The sequence below is a fragment of the Callithrix jacchus genome, chromosome 7 (genome assembly GCF_049354715.1).
Source record: "Callithrix jacchus isolate 240 chromosome 7, calJac240_pri, whole genome shotgun sequence".
In the NCBI taxonomy this organism is placed as follows: Eukaryota; Metazoa; Chordata; class Mammalia; order Primates; family Cebidae; genus Callithrix; species Callithrix jacchus.
The window spans coordinates 157,717,221-157,739,148 of NC_133508.1; the positions used below are offsets into that span (position 1 = coordinate 157,717,221).

Genomic DNA, 21,928 nt, shown 5'->3' on the forward strand with positions numbered 1-21,928 from the left:
ATTTCACATCGCCTAGATTCTCAAAACTTAAAAGCCAACTGATACTGCTGTTGGTATAGACATGGAACAACCGAACCCTTAGACATTGCAGGTCCTAATGTAGACAGGTACGTTCACTCTGGGAAGTGATTTCACATTATTAAAGTTGAAGATACAGATAGGCTATGATCCGGTATTCCTAGGGGTGTGTCTCAGGGAAATCTCTATACATACATGCCAGGTGATGTATGCAGTTTATACATACAGGACTGATCATAATAACAAAAACAGAAAATCAATAGTAGGGTAAGTAAATTGTAGTATGATGGAATGCGTTAGGATACTGAAAAGGGATGGACTACACATGTGGCTCGACAGCTTGGGTCATTGGAGGAAAATAATGTTGGAACAAAAGAAATCACTGAAGAATACAGTCTGATTCCATTTATATGAAATTCAGGAACATGCAAAATTAAGTAATATATTGTTGAGGGTACTGATACACATAATACAAGTCTATGATAAACATAAAACTCGGGGGTGAGTGAGTTGGGACACAAATTAGATATCAGAAGTCAAGATAATGTGTATTTTAAGAAAACAACTCGATGGGCCGGGCGCGGTGGCTCAAGCCTGTAATCCCAGCACTCTGGGAGCCCGAGGCGGGTGGATCACGAGGTCAAGAGATCGAGACCATCCTGGTCAACATGGTGAAACCCCGTCTCTACTAAAAATACAAAAATTAGCTGGGCACGGTGGTGCGTGCCTGTAATCCCAGCTACTCAGGAGGCTGAGGCAGGAGAATTGCCTGAACCCAGGAGGCAGAGGTTGCGGTGAGCCGAGATCGCGCCATTGCACTCCAGCCTGGGTAACAAGAGTGAAACTCCGTCTCAGAAAGGAAAGAAAGAAAGAAAGAAAGGAAGGAAGGAAGGAAGGAAGGAAGGAAGGAAGGAAGGAAGGAAGGAAGGAAGGAAGGAAGGAAGGAAGGAAGGAAGGAAGGAAGGAAGGAGGAAGGAAGGAAGGAAAGAAGGAAAGAAAGAAAGAAAGAGAAAGAAAGAAAGAAAGAGAAAACAACTGGATGGTGAATGGTGAAGACTCAGATATTTATTTATTTATTCCTTTTTACGAAGGCGGCAATTTATTAACGCAGCACGCTTCGTTCTAATGGTTCTTGTTGGCAGGTGCCGGCGATTCTGTCCAGATCTCTGTGTCCCTGAGGTGTCACTTTGCGGCTCCCATCTTGGTCCTTTTCCACCATTTTCAGCCCCTCCGGGGCTTGGAGGGCCCGGCGGGCCACGCTCTTGGAGCCTCGGCTGAAGTGGCCGGGCATGACGCCACTTCTCTGACGTCCCCATCGATCTTGGTCATGGAGCCACCCCCAGCGCCACCCCGGAGGTGCAGGTGCCACGTGTAGAACCGGTGCCCAGCGTAGGGAGCAAGCTCTTTGCGCTTGGCCAGCTTGACGGTGCCACCCATTCAGGGACTTTCAGCTTCCCGGACTTTCTGAGAAAGGCGGCCAGCGCTCTGACGAGCTCCTGCCGGTTCACGTCTTTTACCGTAACTCCAGGCATCGTGCGGCCTCCGCCTGCCAGCCAGGGGAAAGGGGCAGATATTGATTACGTTATTCTTTATACCTTAAACTTATAGAGTTCTTTAATCTTTGATATTAATGATTACCGATAGTGATTTATGGCTACTGATAATCAACGTTCGATCTAAAATAGTGACTGAAAAAATAGAAGTGAATGATTTTGGGGAGAACTCAGTATTTTCCATGTACTTCCTATGTATGAATATTTAATTTTTGTGAGTTCTCAAATGTAATCAATTTCTTTTGGGCGTCTTTAGTATTTTATTCTATCTTTGTATTTAATATAGCAGATAAAGCATAATCATTCCTCACCGTGGTTGTGTGATATTCCAGAATGTGTTCATTTATTTTTAGGGATATAGGTGTTTTACTTTTTTTTTAAAATATTTTTACATTTTTCTAATCACTAAATTTTCATAGCTTCTACGTTTACATATTTCTGGTTTATTTACCACATTTTAGGAAGCTCGAGAAAGATATTACCTTATTATTTTTTTCTACCTTAAAATATGTATATTCTTACGATTGCATTCGTGGATATAACATTTCATTTTAGAATACTCACATTTTATTTTGTTTATCAAACAATAGCACTTTTGTATCAGGCAATATTCTCAGTATTGTTAAAATATTCATTTAGTCTTCATTGCAAACCTGTGAGAAAGATATTGTTATCTTTGTTTGATAGATCGAGGGAAACTGAGGCACAGAAAGTGTTAGGTAAGGTCACTTAGCTAGCAAGTGGAGCCTGTACTCAAACCTAGGCAGTCTGGCTCCACACTCTGTGCACTTAACCACTAAGCTGTAAAAGGCCATATGAAGTAGATCTCTAAGAGGAGGAGTATGTCATCATTTTCAATGTTCTTTAATAAATGGTACTATTTTTTAGGGTTGCCAGCATATTATCAGATTATGATGAAATGATTATATTATTCCCTTTCTTTTATCTGACAATGTAAAAAGTAATATTGGTAAATTACACACTGCTGGACTTTGCTTAGATTTACTCTTAAATGAATTTTGTGTTCATATGTTCATGAGATGAGAAAAATAGATAGAAATACCTATTAGTCTAATTGCAGGTCTACCCATAATGCACAGATGGTGATAGTGTACTTTCTTCTTCCAAAGGTGGGTTAATGGAGTCATGGCTTAAAATAAGAAAGTTTAACAGTATGCATGTATAAATTTGATATTTGTGCATTATGAATAATATATAAATCATTTACGGTAGAGTAATACTTGTTTCAGGGATGTTGACATAATTTTGGGAAATTCTCATTGTAAAATAAAGTTAGACTGTTAATAGAGAAAATTCTGAGTCATTCGTGAAGAAACTAGGAGCAGTAGTCTAAAGTGAGGCACTAGACGTAAAGAGAGAAGAATCAACAAATCCTTCTGAGTAAGAGTTCTTGACCCATTCAGACTCACACTCCATTCAGAGTGTTACTTTACACTTTGGGAGGCCGAGGCGGGTGGATCAGTAGGTCAAGAGATCGAGACCATCCTGGTCAACATGGTGAAACCCCGTCTCTACTAAAAATACAAAATTAGCTGGGCATGGTGGCGCATGCCTGTAATCCCAGCTACTCGGGAGGCTGAGAGAGGAGAATTGCCTGAACCCAGGAGGCGGAGGTTGCAGTGAGCCGAGATGGCGCCCATTGCACTCCAGCCTGGGTAACAAGAGCGAAACTCCGTCTCAAAAAAAATATATATATATATACATAACATCCCTAAGAATTTCAGCTTCTCTTTGTGCTTTTGGTTGGTTACTTTAAATGGCGTAACTTTCAGTGACACATGGTTTTAACAGGCAAAACACATGACTGTTAATGATTTTTCTTTAGAGCAGAAATGATGTATATGGCCTAAATTCACTTTTAGAGATTCTTCGAAGAGACAGTATTCCCTGTCTCTTTGCACGTATGTGGCATATTGTCAGGACTTACTTTGAAATAAAAAGGAAAGCTCTTACAGTGGTGTAAAGACATTTATTTTGTGAAGAGCCTACATAGAATAGCCTACAGCAGTTTATAGCTGTGACCGCCAAGTCAGATAATTTGGGATGTTCACTAAGAGCCCTGCATCATTATAACAGTGTGCCACTCACATCTGGCACTTGTTTTGCTTCCCTTCTCTGCTAGGAAGAGGAGGTCATATAATATATGGTATTTTATGTTATTTTATTTTATGGTATTTTTGTGTTATTTTAGATAAATCCATATCAACACAGCACAAGAGAACAAATTATACCCTAGTAGTGGGGTATACTTTGTTATACTTCATGAAATGTTTCTCAGAAAGTAAGAAATATTTCTTGATTTTATCTTTTTTAATTTTTTATTGGATTATAGGTTTTGGGGTACATGAGCAGAGCATGCAAGACAGTTGCGTAGGTACACACATGGCAGTGTGCTTTGCTTTTCTTCTCCCCTTCACCCACATTTGGCATTTCTCCCCAGGCTATCCCTCCCCACCACCCCCTCCCACTGGCCCTCCCCTTTTCCCCCCAATAGACCCCAGTGTTTAGTACTCCCCTCCCTGTGTCCATGTGTTCTCATTTTTCATCACCCGCCTATGAGTGAGTATATGTGGTGTTTCATTTTCTGTTCATGTGTCAGTTTGCTGAGGATGACGTTCTCCAGATTCATCCATGTCCCTACAAACGACACAAACTCATCATTTCTGATTGCTGCATAATATTCCATGGTGTATATGTGCCACATTTTTCCAATCCAGTCTATTATCAATGGGCATTTGGGTTGATTCCAGGTCTTTGCTATTGTAAACAGTGCTGCAATGAACATTCGTGTACATGTGTCCTTATAGTAGAACGATTTATAGTCTTTTGGATATATACCCAGTAATGGGATTGCTGGGTCAAATGGAATTTCTATTTCTAAGGCCTTGAGGAATCGCCACACTGTCTTCCACAATGGTTGAACTAATTTACACTCCCACCAACAGTGTAAAAGTGTTCCTTTTTCTCCACATCCTCTCCAGCATCTGTTGTCTCCAGATTTTTTAATGATCGCCATTCTAACTGGTGTGAGATGGTATCTCAATGTGGTTTTGATTTGCATCTCTCTGATGACCAGTGATGATGAGCATTTTTTCATATGATTGTTGGCCTCATATATGTCTTCTTTCGTAAAGTATCTGTTCATATCCTTTGCCCACTTTTGAATGGGCTTGTTTGTTTTTTTCCTGTAAATCTGTTTGAGTTCTTTGTAAATTCTGGATATCAGCCCTTTGTCAGATGGGTAAACTGCAAAAATTTTTTCCCATTCTGTTGGTTGCCGATCCACTCTAGTGACTGTTTCTTTTGCCGTGCAGAAGCTGTGGAGTTTCATTAGGTCCCATTTGTCTATTTTGGCTTTTGTTGCCAATGCTTTTGGTGTTTTGTTCATGAAGTTCTTGCCTACTCCTATGTCCTGGATGGTTTTGCCTAGATTTCCTTCTATGGTTTTTATGGTGCCAGGTCTTATGTTTAAGTCTTTAATCCATCTGGAGTTAATTTTAGTGTAAGGTGTCAGGAAGGGGTCCAGTTTCTGCTTTCTGCACATGGCTAGCCAGTTTTCCCAACACCATTTGTTAAACATGGAATCCTTTCCCCATTGCTTGTTTTTGTCAGGTTTATCAAAGATTGTATAGTTGTATGTATGTTGTGTTGCCTCTGGTGCCTCTGTTTTCTTCTATTGGTCTATATCTCTGTTTTGGTACCAGTACCATGCTGTTTTGATTACTGTAGACTTGTAGTATAGTTTGAAATCCGGTAGTGTGATGCCCCCCGCTGTGTTCTTTTTGCTTAGAATTGACTTGGCTATGCGGGCTCTCTTTTGGTTCCATATGAAGTTCATGGTGGTTTTTTCCAGTTCTGTGAAGAAAGTCAATGGTAGCTTGATGGGGATAGCGTTGATTCTGTAACTTACTTTGGGCAGTATAGCCATTTTCACGATGTTAATTCTTCCTAACCATGAACATGGAATGTTTCTCCATCTGTTTGTGTCCTCTCTGATTTCGTTGAGCAGTGGTTTGTAGTTCTCCCTGAAGAGGTCCCTTACGTTCCTTGTGAGTTGTATTCCAAGGTATTTTATTCTTTTTGTAGCAATTGCGAATGGCAGTTCGCTCTTGATTTGGCTTTCTTTAAGTCTGTTATTGGTGTAGACGAATGCTTGTGATTTTTGCACATTGATTTTATATCCTGAGACTTTGCTGAAGTTGCTTATCAGTTTCAGGAGTTTTTGGGCTGAGGCCATGGGGTCTTCTAGGTATACTATCATGTCGTCTGCGAATAGAGACAATTTGGCTTCCACCTTTCCTATTTGAATACCCTTTATTTCTTTTTCTTGCCTGATTGCTCTGGCTAGAACTTCCAGTACTATATTGAATAGGAGTGGTGACAGAGGGCATCCTTGTCTAGTGCCAGATTTCAAAGGGAATGCTTCCAGTTTTTGCCCATTCAGTATGATATTGGCTGTTGGTTTGTCATAAATAGCTTTTATTACTTTGAGATACGTTCCATCGATACCGAGTTTATTGAGGGTTTTTAGCATAAAGGGCTGTTGAATTTTGTCAAATGCCTTCTCTGCGTCAATTGAGATAATCATGTGGTTTTTGTTTTTGGTTCTGTTTTTGTGGTGAATTACGTTGATAGACTTGCGTATGTTGAACCAGCCTTGCATCCCTGGGATGAATCCTACTTGATCATGATGAATAAGTTTTTTGATTTGCTGTTGCAATCGGCTTGCCAATATTTTATTGAAGATTTTTGCATCTATGTTCATCATGGATATTGGCCTGAAGTTTTCTTTTCTCATTGGGTCTCTGCCGGGTTTTGGTATCAGAATGATGTTGGTCTTATAAAATGATTTGGGAAGGATTCCCTCTTTTTGGATTGTTTGAAATAGTTTTAGAAGGAATGGTACCAGCTCCTCCTTGTGTGTCTGGTAGAATTCGGCTGTGAACCCGTCTGGACCTGGGCTTTTTTTGTGTGGTAGGCTCTTAATTGCTGCCTCAACTTCAGACCTTGTTATTGGTCTATTCATAGTTTCAGCTTCCTCCTGGTTTAGGCTTGGGAGGACACAGGAGTCCAGGAATTTATCCATTTCTTCCAGGTTTACTAGTTTATGTGCATAGAGTTGTTTGTAATATTCTCTGATGATGGTTTGAATTTCTGTGGAATCTGTGGTGATTTCCCCTTTATCATTTTTTATTGCATCTATTTGGTTGTTCTCTCTTTTCTTTTTAATCAATCTGGCTAGTGGTCTGTCTATTTTGTTGATCTTTTCAAAAAACCAGCTCTTGAATTTATTGATTTTTTGGAGGGTTTTTCGTGTCTCAATCTCCTTCAGCTGAGCTCTGATCTTAGTTATTTCTTGTCTTCTGCTGGGTTTTGAGATTTTTTGATCTTGCTCCTCTAGCTCTTTCAATTTTGACGATAGGGTGTCAATTTTGGATCTCTCCATTCTCCTCGTATGGGCACTTATTGCTATATACTTTCCTCTAGAGACTGCTTTAAATGTGTCCCAGAGGTTCTGGAATGTTGTGTCTTCGTTCTCATTGGTTTCGAAGAACTTCTTTATTTCTGCCTTCATTTCGTTGTTTACCCAGTCAACATTCAAGAGCCAGTTGTTCAGTTTCCATGAAGCTGTGTGGTTCTGGGTCGGTTTCTGAATTCTGAGTTCTAACTTGATTGCACTATGGTCTGAGAGGCTGTTTGTTATGATTTCAGTTGTTTTGAATTTGTTGAGCAGTGCTTTACTTCCAATTATGTGGTCAATTTGGGAGTAGGCGTGATGTGGTGCTGAGAAGAATGTATATTCTGTGGATTTGGGGTGGAGAGTTCTGTAAATGTCTATCAGGTTTGCTTGCTCCAGGTCTGAGTTCAAGCCCTGGGTATCCTTGTTGATTTTCTGTCTGGTTGATCTGTCTAATATTGACAGTGGAGTGTTAAATTCTCCCACTATTATTGTGTGGGAGTCTAAGTCTCTTTGTAAGTCATTAAGAACTTGCCTTATGTATCTGGGTGCTCCTGCATTGGGTCTATATATGTTCAGGATCGTTAGCTCTTCTTGTTTTATCGATCCTTTTACCATTATGTAATGGCCTTCTTTGTCTTTTTTGATCTTTGTTGCTTTAAAGTCTATTTTATCAGAGATGAGAATTGCAACTCCTGCTTTTTTTTTGCTTTCCATTAGCTTGGTAAATCTTCCTCCATCCCTTTATTTTGAGCCTTTGTGTATCCTTGCATGTGAGATGGGTTTCCTGGATACAGCACACTGATGGGTTTTGGATTTTTATCCAATTTGCCAGTCTGTGTCTTTTGATTGGTGCATTTAGTCCATTTACATTTAGGGTTAATATTGTTATGTGTGGATTTGATACTGCCATTTTGATGCTAAGTGGCTGTTTTGCCTGTTAGTTGTTGTTGATTCTTCATTATGTTGATACTCTTTAGCATTTAGTGTGATTTTGGAATGGCTGGTACTGGTTGTTCCTTTCTATGTGTAGTGCCTCTTTTAGGAGCTCTTGTAAAGCAGGCCTGGTGGTGTCAAAATCTCTGAGTACTTGCTTGTTCGCAAAGGATTTTATTTTTCCTTCACTTCTGAAGCTCAGTTTGGCTGGATATGAAATTCTGGGTTGAAAGTTCTTTTCTTTAAGAATGTTGAATATTGGCCCCCACTCTCTTCTGGCTTGTAGTGTTTCTGCCGAGAGATCTGCTGTGAGTCTGATGGGCTTCCCTTTGTGGGTAACTCAACCTTTCTCTCTGGCTGCCCTTAGTATTTTCTCCTTTATTTCAACCTTGTTGAATCTGACGATTATGTGCCTTGGGGTTGCTCTTCTTGCAGAATATCTTTCTGGTGTTCTCTGTCTTTCCTGCATTTGAGTGTTGGCCTGTCTTGCTAGGTGGGGGAAGTTTTCCTGGATGATGTCCTGAAGAGTATTTTCCAGCTTGGATTCATTCTCTTCGTCCCCTTCTGGTACACCTATCAAACGTAGGTTAGGTCTTTTCACATAGTCCCACATTTCTTGGAGACTTTGTTCATTCCTTTTTGCGCTTTTTGCTCTGATCTTGGTGTCTCGTTTTATTTCATTGAGTTGGTCTTCGACTTCAGATATTCTTTCTTCTATTTGGTCGATTTGGCTATTGAAACTTGTGCATGCTTCGCGAAGTTCTCGTATTGTGTTTTTCAGCTCCTTTAATTCATTCCTATTCCTCTCTAAGTTATCCATTCTTGTTATCATTTCCTCATATCTTTTTTTAAGTTCCTTAGTTTCTTTGCATTGAATTAATACATGTTCTTTTAGCTCACAAAAGTTTCTCATTATTCACCTTCTGAAGTCTAATTCCGTCATTTCGTCACAGTCATTCGCTGTCCAGCTTTGTTCCCTTGCTGGTGAGGAGTTTTGGTCCTTTCTAGGAGGCGAGGTGTTCTGGTTTTGGGTGTTTTCCTCCTTTTTTCGCTGGTTTCTTCCCATCTTTGTGGGTTTATCCGCTTGTCGTCTGTGTAGTTGCTGACTTTTCGATTGGGTCTCTGAGTGGACACCCAGATTGTTGATGATGAAGTATTTCTGTTACTTGGTTTTCCTTCTACCAGCCTAGCCCCTTCGCTGTATGACTGCTGAGGTCTACTCCAGGCCCTGCTTGTCTGGGGTGCACCTCTAGCAGCTGTGGCACGGTGAGGGATGCTACCAGTTTCTTTTTCTGCTATCTTTGTCCCAGGATGATGCCTGCCAAATGTCAGTCTTTTGGATATAGAGGGGTCAGGGAGCTGCTTGAGGAGATAGTCAGTACTTTTTAGGAGCTCAATTGCTGAGCTGTGAGCTCTGTAGTTCATTCAGGGCTGTTAGGCTGCTATGTTTGATTCTGCTGCAACAGAGCTCATTAAAAAAACCCTTTTTTTCTCAAATGCTCTGTGTTGGGGGGTTCGGGCTTTATTTTTCGATGTCTGTTGAGGTGTCCTGCCCAGCTAGGAGGCAGACTAGCCACTGTTTGCCTGCCGAGGCTCCGCCCTGCTGTTGTGTGATTTGCCCTGTTCCTGCAGGCTCTGCTGTGGTCTCCGCCACGCCCTGCGGTGGAGTCTCTTCGTTGTAGTGTGTTGCCTCGGCAACGGCTGGCTGCGTCAGCGGTGGGCGTGTATCTCAGTAGGGACGGGTTGCCTCGGCAACAGCTGGCTGCCTCGGCAGTGGGCGTGTATCTCAGTAGGGACGGGTTGCCTCGGCATCGGCTGGCTGCATCAGCAGTGGGCGTGTATCTCAGTTGGGGTGGGTTGCCTTGGTAGTGGTGGACACCCCTCCCCCACAGAGCGTCTCAGACCGTCTGCTCGGGATAGTTTGAAATCACGGTTTTGTTCGTCCCACTGGGTACCCCGAACGCTCTGTCCCTGCAATCCCCTGGGCTGGCCTACTGTCCACGTCTCGTTCAGTCTCAAGTCCAGCCCTCTCAAGTCTCAGGTTGCCGGTTCAACAGGGCACCCGGACAAGCACGCCCTGTGGGGATTGCTGGGTAGGGCCGGCCGCCGCTGCCCCGGCTGCCGGCTTCACCAGGCAGACCTACTGCCTGGCGTCCCGTGTCTTTTTTATACTTGGGAGTTTCCCCATTCTGTGGGCAACAAAGATCAGTCTGGAAATGCCCCTCCGACTCACCTCTTTGCGGATTCAACGAGAGCTCCAATCCTGGATTGTTCTCACAGCGCCATCTTGAGTCCCCCATCCCGATTTTATCTTTAAAATTAATGCAAAATTGCTATGTTACTCCGTAATTTATTTGTGTGCATTACTGTAAGGATAGTATGTATTCATATTAAATTTTTTTTATTGGGTTAAATGAATCCTCCAGGATGATTGTATTGTTTAATCGGTGGCTTCAAATGTTGTCTCTCCCTTTCCATACCAAGCATATCCTGCTTTTTGCACAGGGTACATTTCTTTCAGATGTCAGAACACTTACGGATACATTTGATGAATTACTAACTTTTTTAGGACAGACGTGAAATCATTTAGAGGGTAAACTCCAGCAATATAGAAGTCTGTTTTTTGTGGAATGGAGTAGCAGCCAATCGTAAAGACCCATTGATAGCATTTTAGTAGTAGCACTTAACATTCAGAAAGGAAAAATAAATCATCCAGCTTCTCATCTTAAGTTTTATGTAACTTTACAATTTGATACTTGATGATTTGCTATTGGTATGAGACTGGATAGTGTGATGTGACAAACATGTGACATTTGCCTACCATTTTCTAGGCATTGGACCAAGTGCTAGAGATGGAATGGTAGGTAAAGCTATGGTTCTGCCCTTAGGAAGTTCACAGTCAGATGAGGGATACAGTCACAAAACAGATACGTGTATAAAGTATGGCCACTATACATCAGAGAAATGGAAAAGAATGGCCGAAGAAAGCTTGCTTGAAAAGAGAATGCCTGAACTGAACACTAAAGGGAGGTGGCAGGGAGCGACAAAGAAGGGCAGATATTGTGTGTGCGTGGGCATTGAAATGAGGGGGCACGGGGAAATAGGAAGGGAGGAATAGCCTGAAGGAGAACAGGAGCAGAGACACGTGGGTGAGAAACAACATTGAGTGTTCTGGACATACAAGCAGATATCTGTTGACAGGAATATGATATGAGGGTCAGCAGGTGATTGAAAACGGGTCCGGACAGATATGTGACCACATCATGGGAGCTTGTTAAGCGCCGTGTTTAGAAGCTTGAACTTATCTCTTTGTGCGTCGGACAGTCATTGAAGGGTTTTAAGTAGGGGCCCAGTTTGACTGTATTCGGGTTTAATAGTGTACTCTGATAGTTGTTGTGAAGGATAAATCGAAGGAAAAAAGATTGGAGGGAGAGAGGCCATTTGGGGAGTAGCTGGCTTGATAAGAGGTGAGGAGCGCTCAACTGAGACTGTCAATAGAAATAGAGAAGTGGGAGTAGATCTCAGTCTAGATGTGTTTTTGGTTGATACATAGTAAATTTAGTAAGACTTGATGCTTGGAAATGACCAGTGGGAGAGAAAAAGCAGACAAGATTAACTCAAGTTTCTAGCCAAGGTGACTGCAGGGTTAGTGATGACACCACCAAGCAGTGACTACGTGAAGAATCAGTTGGGGAAACGGTACAGAAGTCGGTTTTGGGTAGTGTGAGTGTGAGATGACGGTGACGTCACTAGTGGAGGAGAACTCACAAGGCAGTTGACTTTTGAACTTGATGCTACGGAATATAGACGGGGCTCCCGGGCTGGAAATTTGCTTGAAGAGTTCATCAGTTTGCGAGAGTTGATTGAAACTATAGGACCATCAAGAAGACAGGAGCTTGGGTGAACATAAGTGTTTTTTGTTTTTGTTTCTTTTTAGGAACACGTGCACCTTATTGAACACAACTGTAGAAAAGTGTGTGAGGGTAAAGGGCTGATACAGGATCGACTGGGGGCAGGGTGAGGAATGGAAGCTGGAGTGCGTGGGAGACAGGTCACGGGCAGAACCCCTGGCCGGGATGATTCCTCTGATCTACTGATAGGCTTGCAGAATCAGTATTGGGATGATGATCAGCAGAATGGTCATGATGATGCCCAAAATCAGGGCCCAGATGTTCAGGCACTTGGCGGTGGAGGCGTAGGCCTGGGCCCCGGTCAGGTCGCCAACCATCTTCCTGTCCCTAGACTTCACGGAGTAGGCGAACGCTATGAAGCCCAGGCCGCAGGAGTTCATGAAGAGGGTGTTGAACCGGGACCAGACAACGTGGTTGGGCCCAGAGGCCTCGCTTCGGATGTGAATCACAGTGGATGTCAGGGGCGCAGGGTTGTGGGGCGCCCCCAGCGCAGCCACCTCATGCTCCTCCTTCAGCATCTCATAGTTCGGGGGACGGTCGTTGCTGGCGGGAGTGAAGAAGATTTGGACGGTGTGGTGCATGGTGTCCAGGGAAGACTGGCCGTGGTCGGGTTGCTGGGATGCTTCTCCCATAAGTGTTTTAAGTAGAGAAAAAGAAGCTCCACAAAGATAAGAAAAGGAACTGATAAATGAAATAATTAGTGAGCCAACTTGGAGATGCAAGTCAGACTAGAAACCACACAGGTTTAATGGAACAAATCTATATAGTTGTAATTTCCTTAGAAGTCTTAAATGAATGAGGGAGATTAGAATGTAGCTTTAGTCTAGGATTGAGGTTTTACCAGACAATACAGTAAAAATTGTGAGTTTAGGGAAACCAAGTTGTTGAAGTTAGAGCAGTTTAGATGATCAGCTGTGCCAAATACTGCAAATGATGTGCTGTACATTATTCTTTACATATATTGACTCTTAACCCTCGCAACAACCATAGTTGTTACAGAAGATTCTAGAATGTAAGTTCCATAAGAGCAAGGAGGGTATGTTTCTCTGTCTGTGCTATTCTCAGTGTCTGACATACAAATGGGCTCAAATACTTGTTGAATAAATGAGTGAATATGAGATACATGCTACTATTCCCATTTTTCAGATATGGAAACTGGGTAAGAAGAGATTAAGTAACTTGCATATGCAACTATTTAGTGGTAGAGCCAGTAGGAAAGGCATTGAGCCCAGGATTAGGGAGCTAGTGGAAAACAGAGAGATTTTAGGTCTGGAGATCTCTATGGGCGTAGTGGAAATGAAGGCATGAGAGACATAGAAGGGGAGGAAGTTATCATCAGAGAGTAAAATGGTGGAGTTTATCATTTTTTTGAGATAGGATTGTTCAGGGTTATGACAAAGGGTCAAGTCTCAGCAATGGAGTAAAGGATGTTTATTAGCAAAGCTTTGTAGGCATCTAGGTAGATGTTGAAAGGTGCTAAGGTTATAATAGAAGTTTGAATGGAGAGGAACATTATAATACTGTCCTCCTAAATGAGGTGGTATAATTGGAGATCTATAGATAAGAAGCAATAGAGGGTGGAATAGATAAATGCTATTTTCTTATTTCAATTCCAGCTTTTTATTATTTATTTATTACTTTAAAATCTTTATTTTGGGCTGGGCTTGATGGCTCACGCCTGTAATCCCAGCACCTTGGGAGGCCAAGGCAGGTAGATCACTTGAGGTCAGGAGTTTGAAGAGGCATGAATTTCCCCACAGGCGGAATTGTGCTGATGGCACAAACTTATTCCCTCCCCAAAGATAAACCACAAACAAATGAAGTGAACATAAACTCAAGATTTTATTGTCTTCATAAAAGATGACACTTAGAACTGATCACTTGGCCCTTTCTCTTCTTATCTCCTACCAGTTCAAAATGCTTGCATCTTTCAATAGCCAGTGTTCTCTTACTTCTGAAGTTGGGCTCAACGCACTCGAGCCTTAGCACAGTCTTTGTAGTTTTAGCCACTCTGTTTCCTGTCATAACTACAGAGAATCCATGCCCTTCTTGTACTGTGCCACTTTGTGGGGTTGGTGCTTGCCACACTTCTTACAGAAAGTCCGGTGGGTTTTAGGAACGTTCACCATTTTTGCGTGAGCGCTACTGGCCCGGAAAGAAAGAGCAATTCCGGCTTTTTAAACATAGATTGAGCTTAGATCTGGTTTGCTGAAAAGACAGGAATAAATTGGGCTTGCTGCATATAATTTATTTCCCCCATATGGATAAGCTGGTTGGAAAGCTCCAGAAGTATTCAGAATGTAAATACAAAAGTTTTAAATTTTACCCGATGTGCCAGCTCTGCTTAAGGTAGGAATTCTAAATATTAATCTCTTCCCTGCAAGGAAAGCTACCTCCTCCTTTTTATACAATTTTTGTTTGTGTGTGTGGCAGCACCTCTCACCTCTCTCTGTTTTGTAGCTGCTGAGTAGTCATTCCAATGATGGCAAAATCAGAATGCACTTGCACTTCTAAATATTTAGCCACCGCCTAATGGATTGCGTTTACGCTCAGTTCCCCTCCCCCATGTCTCTTTTTGAATGCTTTTGTCTCACGAAGCTCTTGAGAGCTTTCTATTTATATTGTGGCACAGGAAAAAGTTCATTTTCACACTATAGTTAACATTTTAAGTTGATGATTTTTAAAATGTTTCGATAACCTAAGCAATTAATCCTGTTTCATTTTTAGAGATGATGCAATCTGATATTTTATTTGCTTTTAAGGCTCTAATTTATTTTCATAGCGTTGTAATTTGTATCCTGAATGTTTCCCTTCAGAGAAATATAAAACGCTAGTAATCCAGCTGGGCGCGGTGGCTCACGCCTGTAATCCCAGCACTTTGGGAGGCTGAGGCAGGTGGATCACCAGGTCAAGAGATCGAGACCATCCTGGTCAACATGGTGAAACCCCGTCTCTACTAAAAATACAAAAAATTAGCCGGGCACGGTGGCGCGTGCCTGTAATCCCAGTTACTCGGGAGGCTGAGGCAGGAGAATTGCCTGAACCCAGGAGGCGGAGGTTGTGGTGAGCCGAGATCGCGCCATTGCACTCCAGCCTGGGTAACAAGAGCAAAACTCCGCCTCAAAATAAAAAAAAAAGCCAAAAAAAAAAAAAAACCCAACTCGTTTCAGCTGGATGAAATAAAGGCGTCACTTCTATTTTGCGTCTTTTCTTCTGCAGGTGGGCAAAAGAGAGTCTTGCAACTTTGTTGCTAATGGATTCTCTGTTTTGCGGACGCCTCATGGTAGCTGCCCGGAGCCGAGATGGCGCCATTGCACTCCAGTCTGGGTAACAAGAGTGAAACTCCGTCTCAAAAAAAAAAAAAAAAATCTAGTAATCCATTATATATAGTATTGTGTTAAGCCTAAGATTCCATTATTTATCATATACATTTATTTCATTTTGTTTTTTATTATGCACATTTAAATCACAGCCTTTGATTTATATAATTTTCCATTTCGTGGTTGTGCCTCCTTACCTTGTTGTTTTTGTTTGTGTATGTCTTTCATACAAATTAGTATCATTCTATCGTAGCTGTCAGGAAATTCAGTTAATCAAATACGTTATAACATGTGTTTGTATAATAATGTTGGAGGAGACGATTCTGAAGGTGCGTTTTAGAGCAGGTGTGCTTTGCTTTTGTGGCTTTCTACGCTCTGCCCACTTTAAATCTCAGTAGGCAGCAGCTGAAATACTACGAAATGACCTTTGACACAGAACCCATGAATGCTACTAGTATGATTTCATGTCACCACGTTCTTGGTAAACCTAAATGTTTGTCAAATCAGATGTGTGTTTAGATCTTTTTACTGAATACGCCTTGAGGAGAAGAATAAAGCTTGGGGTCAGTTTGGCATAATCCCCACGTTTGTCTTTTTCTATTATAGAGGTTTCTTGCAGAATGGAGTGACAGTTCTTTCAGAGGAAAAAAAGTTCAGACTAAGTGTAAGTGGACTTACTGTCTTCTCCATACTTTTTCTAGCAGCCTGACCGGGTCCTGGTGATCATAAATGCAAAGCAGACTAGATGGGTTGCTGGTCGGTATATTTGGTTCTTATTTGATCAAGGTGCCTTTGGTTATATAATAGGTATATAATAGGTACATTAACTGACAAATTATATTAAGCAAATAAATATGTAGCCATGGGCTCTGTATGTACAAGTGTCTCACTTTTTAAATCAATAATTAGATTGTCTCCCAGTAATTAATAATTTTTCATGTGTTCATGTATATATATGTAGTATATATTAAAATATTGTTTGTGTATTTTGGTGTAAATTTGGCAATTTTGAGTTTGTCAACTCAAGTATAAAACACTTAAATATACTTAAATAAGTATTGAAGATTTAATGTCTTTACAGTAATGAAATAGAAAATTCTCGAATGTTACTCATTTAAATTTTCTGATTTGTGTTCTGATAATCTGTTAGGAAATTCGTAATATGCTTAGGCTCACTTCACTTTCCACAGCAGAGACAATTATATCCTTACCGGTTAGAAGTTGCCAATAGTCATTAATTGTTAAAAATATAAGAAGGTTGTAGGGGACCAGCCGACAAAAGAACTAGTTATCTTTACAGTTTGTTCTCTGTACCTCTTCTAACACTTTGTGTTGGAAGAAAAGCTCTATTCAGTGCCTTGGGTGAAAAGACCCTTACTTCCTTTTAGAGTCCGATTGTGGGAAATTTCTTGCTATCTTGGACATTTTAACTTGTTCAGGGTTATTTTGAGCATATTAAAGTGGACTCCTGGAATGGTTGAGAACTAATTCATGTTTGTTTGTTTTTTTGAATCAGTAGTTTAGTGATTAAAGCTTATGATTCTTTTAATAGATTTATTTTAATAGAAAAGAAACATTAACTTGAAATTTAGATTAATGAAAAGAATAACCAGAGGAGATATTCAATATTTTGATATGGGAAAGTAGAGAAAATAAAATTTTTTAAATTTATCCAGATATTAGTGTTTGACTATAAGTTTTCTACCGGAAGAATTTGTTTGGATTTTACAATTTGTGAGAGGCGTAAGGGAGTTGGGGAGGTGGTCAAGCCCAAATTAGCATGTTGAATATCCAGATTCGCAGACATTCACTACACCATTTATGTATTTAGCATTTTTGTTGATTAGTCTTTTCTTTTACAGCGCTCTTAAATCACTCCATTTCGTTTACTCCGTTAGCTGGAAATTAAAGTATATACTGTGATAGCAGAAAACAGATTGGGAGGTTGTCTTACATAACGTAGTAAATCCTATTAAGGCTTTTAGCCAGGCATGGTGGTACATGTTTGTAATCCCAGCTACTCAAAAAAAAAAAAAAAAACTTTCAACGTAGAAAGATTAATTTTACATTTCAGAATTGTCTTAGTGACAGGAAAGTAAACAGGTAACCTAAAATTCACTTTGTTCTCTAGGTTTGCAGCATTTTATGTGGTGAGTGTAGATCCTAAGCGTTATGAGTTACCCACCTGTATGAAATGACTTCCCAGAAGCCTTGATGTTCCCATAAAAAGCTAAAGACAAAACCAAATCAACCCTTAACACCTTTTATGGGACATCAACTTGTGTGGGTTATGAGACCCACCTTGACCAAGCAGGACATCTAGGGAAACCTGCCCAGTTGGAATTAATAGCTGATACTCTACAAGGAGAATGGCGAAAAGAAGGCTGTTAGCAGAAACAGCCTCATTCATTTACAGAGATCATCTTGTTAAAAGGGAAATCGGCTTCCCTAGATCCCAAGCGGGTATTGAAAATGCAAAGAGAGAACCTAGAAAACTTTTCTGTGCAGATTGTCAGTAAAAGGTGAAAACATTTCTTTTACTGTAAAAAAAAGAAAATATTTTTTTCCTTCTTTCAAAGATGCTTTACTACCTTTGAAAACGATTTTTAAAAGACTCAGAGAAAATGAAATACAGATTCTTAAAGTGGAATGGGGCCTTAGAAATCCATCTGGTCTGGTTCATTTTATAGATAGAACTGAGAACCTCAAAAAGTTATGTAACTTGGTTTACATTACATACACTCCATTACATAAACTACAGACAAGAGCTAGTTTGAAGCAGAAGCTGCAGTTTTCTTGCTGGGTCCAGTTGGTTACTAGTATGAACAGTCATCATTAAAATGTAACCACCCCTTGCACACGCTGCCCCTTCCATTGCCATCAGGTGCCTTGTGTGTGAACCTTGCCAGCCAAACCGTTAACGTCTGGTGTCCTTTGTGCATGTGCCTCTCCTTCCAGTACCAATCAGGCACCCCGTCTACCCTGTGCCCTCCCCCGCCGCCATTGCTCGCAGGTGCCTCACGTGCATATTTTGCCCCCCTCCCGCCCCTGCCACCGACTCCACATTGCTAGCAGGTGCCTGGCGCACATACCTTGTCACGGGAAACCTGTAAGATCACCCTTCCGGCATGGATCATTCACTCGCGCCCATCTTTCCACGCTCCCCACTCGCTCAGACTTGAATGATGCGTTTCCTGGCAACAGGAGAATGCTCCCTTAGCCTTTGGCCAAGTTGGCAGCAGGCAAGAGGACACTCAGAGCCCAGCTCTCAAGAGTTCAAGCATCCAAAAATACCCCACTGCTCCCAGGAGCAGTTAGCTGGGCACCCTGTGCCCCTTATCCCTGTCCCGGTCCCGTCCCGGGGCCGAGGACCAGCCAGCAGGACTCTGAAATGATTTTCAGGGAATACAAATTAACACATGGCCATCTACCTTAGAAATAAAAAAGCCTATATTTTAACATATTTTAGTCCTTCTAGAGTTCTTGGTACACTCAGGCACTCTACTGTGTCATAAAGAAACTGGTCTCTATCCTCAAAGAGATTCTACAAACTAGAAAACTAGGAGGGTCTCAGAAGAGGAAGATAATACAGACAGTTTCTCACTAATTGCCCCAGAGTGGTACAACCCTGAGAGGTACAGGCTTCAGAGAAGGTTGAGAGCAGGGTGACTTTAATGGGTACCATGCACAAAATCAAACAAACAGACATGTGCTGCAAGAGTGGGGGTGATATGCAAAAGAAAAAATATGATAGGGAGGCTTACCTGGCTGAGAATGAGAATAAGGCTTGCAGGCATAAGCATGTGTGGTTTTTGCTCAACCAGAGCTCTTGCACAGCTAAAAATACTTCAAGTCTCTGTCCTGTGCTGGGAAAAGGTGTGAGGTCATCCTCACACCTCTGAGGTGTGGGGTGGCCCTATGGACCAGTGAGTCTGTGATCTTGTCTGGAAAATGGGGTTGGAATGCAACAGTGCTTCTTGGACTGTAGGCTGACCCAGTAGGGATTGTGAATTGATTATTAAATAAAATACACAGACTAGAGTAGGACTCACCAGGGTGCAATAAATGAACATAAGGTGGGTACAGGACATGAGATTTCATTCCATGTGGTGTGTCGGTGCATGATGGGAATGTGTCAAATCTATGTCTCACTGAGTCTTTTTAACCCCTTCAGCTCACTTCGAAGTGAGCACCCCACTTTGGGTGGTGCTCAGAAGAAAGGTGCTCACTTGGGTCAGAGCAGAGAAAGCTTCCCCAAATGAGCCACTCTTAGCTGTGACTACCACTACACAGAGCCATGTTTTCTCTTCCTCTGCTTCCAGCTCCCCTGCCTTCCCATATCACTCCTGCTTTTTGGCTATGTCCCCCACTTTCTGAATTCCCCTCTACCCAGTACCCTTTCTTCGCTGCAGCCCTTTTAGAGCTCTTCGCGTGCCTCCAAGCTTCTGATTTTATCATATCCCACTCTCCATTCAAATACTTTTACTACTCAAACTCTCTTCCAAATTTTTTCTAACTTAAAAAAAAATTTCAATGGTTCTATTTTCTTCGGTTTGATTTTCACTCCAACTTCCTCCCAGTCTAGCACCTTTAAATGCTGCCAGGTTTCAATATCCTCAATCGCTTAAATGTCCAATTTCTTTCCTCCTTTGTCCCTACCGATGATCTGGTTACTCCTTTTTGCTCCAGCATTCTCCCAAACCTTCTCAAACACTGATATTTTCCCCTCTTTCCCCACAAATCTCCCTGTCAGGCTTCTGCCCCCAAACATCTTCTCACCCCTTCAAACCATATCACCCAGGTCCTTTAGATTTCTATGCACCCGATTTCTCTGTCCCCTCACACTGCCTTGCTTCCCTTGCTCGCACCGTGGCAGTGTCCATCTGCTCCTCCCCGCTCACTCAGGTCTGCTGCTCGGGACGCCTTTGGCGACGGCGAGGGAGATTCTTGCTGAAGAGCGGCTCCGGGGGCAGCATGGCAATCCGGGGGACCTTTCTTCTCATTGTTGGCCTTGGCCCCAAGTGTGTGTGCCCAGGTGCTGATGGAGCGCCTGGGGTGTGTGAGCCCTGCCGCCAGGGCCCGGCTGGGGTTGCGCCAGGAGCTGTCCGTGGTTCTGAAACGATGCCGGCTAAGGCGCCGACTGTGACTGCGCGAAAGAGCGCTGTCCGCAGTGCTGAAGAGGTTCCTAGTCTCCGGCGGCAGCGGTGCCTGGGAGGCAGGCAGCCGGAAGACCACCAGGTAAGAAATCCTGGCGGAGGCTACGCTTGCAGCAGCTGCTGATGCTCCCACAAGCAGCGATTCTCCGCGCTCAGCTCCGTCCAGCCGCCGCTCCAGCTCGACGATACTGTGGCGCTGGGTGTGGACAAGGTTCTGCTGGTTCTTTTTGGTTCTTTTTCTTTTTTATTTTGACGGAGTCCCGTTCTGTTGCCAGGCTGGAGTGCAGTGGCACGACCTCAGCTCACTGTAACCTCCGCGTCCCAGGTTCAAGCAATTGTTCTGCCTCAGCCTCCCGAGTAGCTGAGACTACAGGTGAGTGCCACCACTACCAGCTAATTTTCGTATTTTTAGTAGAGACGGGGTTTCACCGTGTTGGCAAGGATGGTCTCGATCTCTCGACCTCGTGATTCACCCACCTAGGTCTCCCAAAGTGTTGGGATTACAGGCGTGAGTCACCGCGCCCGGCGAGGCTCTGCTGGTTCTGCATGATGGCCCTGAGCCCCTTGAGGTAGAGCCTGGCGCACCAGATTCTCAGGCAGCCTCTCCAAGCCGCCCATCCACCGCCTGTGCCCTGCCTGCGCCTGGGCGGGTGGCGCGGAGCGTGAGGGAGCAGGATCCTAGCAGCCCAGCATTCGGCTTGCTTCCTTCTCCCCCGGACCTTACTTCCCTTCCGCCGCTGGCGCCGCGTCACTGCCACCCTGGCCTTCACGCACCCACCGCGGATCGGCGCCAAGACACAGGGCAGGCCCTCCTGTCTTGGAGTCCAGAGGAGGCTCTTACTCGCCGGATATAGAGAAGAGGGAGAAAGCAAGCAAGACGTTCGGGTATGGGATGGAAGCAGTATAAATGCAGGGAACTGTGGAAGGGTGGTGAATCTGACTGGCGAGACGCAAAAGCTTTGAAGTTGCTGGACAAGGACACTCTGGGTTCTCAGTGCCCTCCCCTGGCATTTGTGGCAGGTCCAGGTCCTTAATACTCCATGAGGGTTGGTGAGATGGAGATGGAGGTGGAGGTGGTGCAGCCTTAGCCTGAGCAGGGTCCCATCAGTGCCCTCTGCCCACCACATCCTCACACAGGGCAGTGGACAGAACACACTGAGTCCCAGGCTTCCATACCTCATGTCCACCCTCAAGGCAGGAAGGCCAAGGCCCCCCGGCAGCCCTGGGTCCACCCAGCAAGTGGCATGGGTGGGTAGGATGGTTCAAGAACTGGCTTCTACAGAAGCTCCTTCTACAACTCTTGTCTTCTCTTTTTTAAAAACATAATATAAGACAGTAAATGAAGAAAAGACACAGTGAAGAATGTGATGTGACCCGGACATAGAGCGCTGCGAGATCTCATTGTGGACATTAACGCCCACACCTCCATCACGACATAATCCGGCTGATGACAAAGGCTGCCTTCAGCACCTGGATGTCCCTGGCCACTCCAGACACACAGTAAATGCCCACCTCCTTCACGCCATGATGCTTGATCTACTCCACACATTGGTGC

General features: G+C 43.1%; 2 pseudogenes; both read right to left on the reverse strand.

The window, feature by feature from the left end:
- Window positions 1-1,120: 1,120 nt before the first annotated feature.
- LOC100406615 (small ribosomal subunit protein eS19 pseudogene) lies at window positions 1,121-1,586 on the reverse strand (annotated as a pseudogene).
- A 10,387-nt stretch (window positions 1,587-11,973) lies between these two features.
- On the reverse strand, window positions 11,974-12,526 carry LOC108590093 (interferon-induced transmembrane protein 3 pseudogene; annotated as a pseudogene).
- Window positions 12,527-21,928: the final 9,402 nt, after the last annotated feature.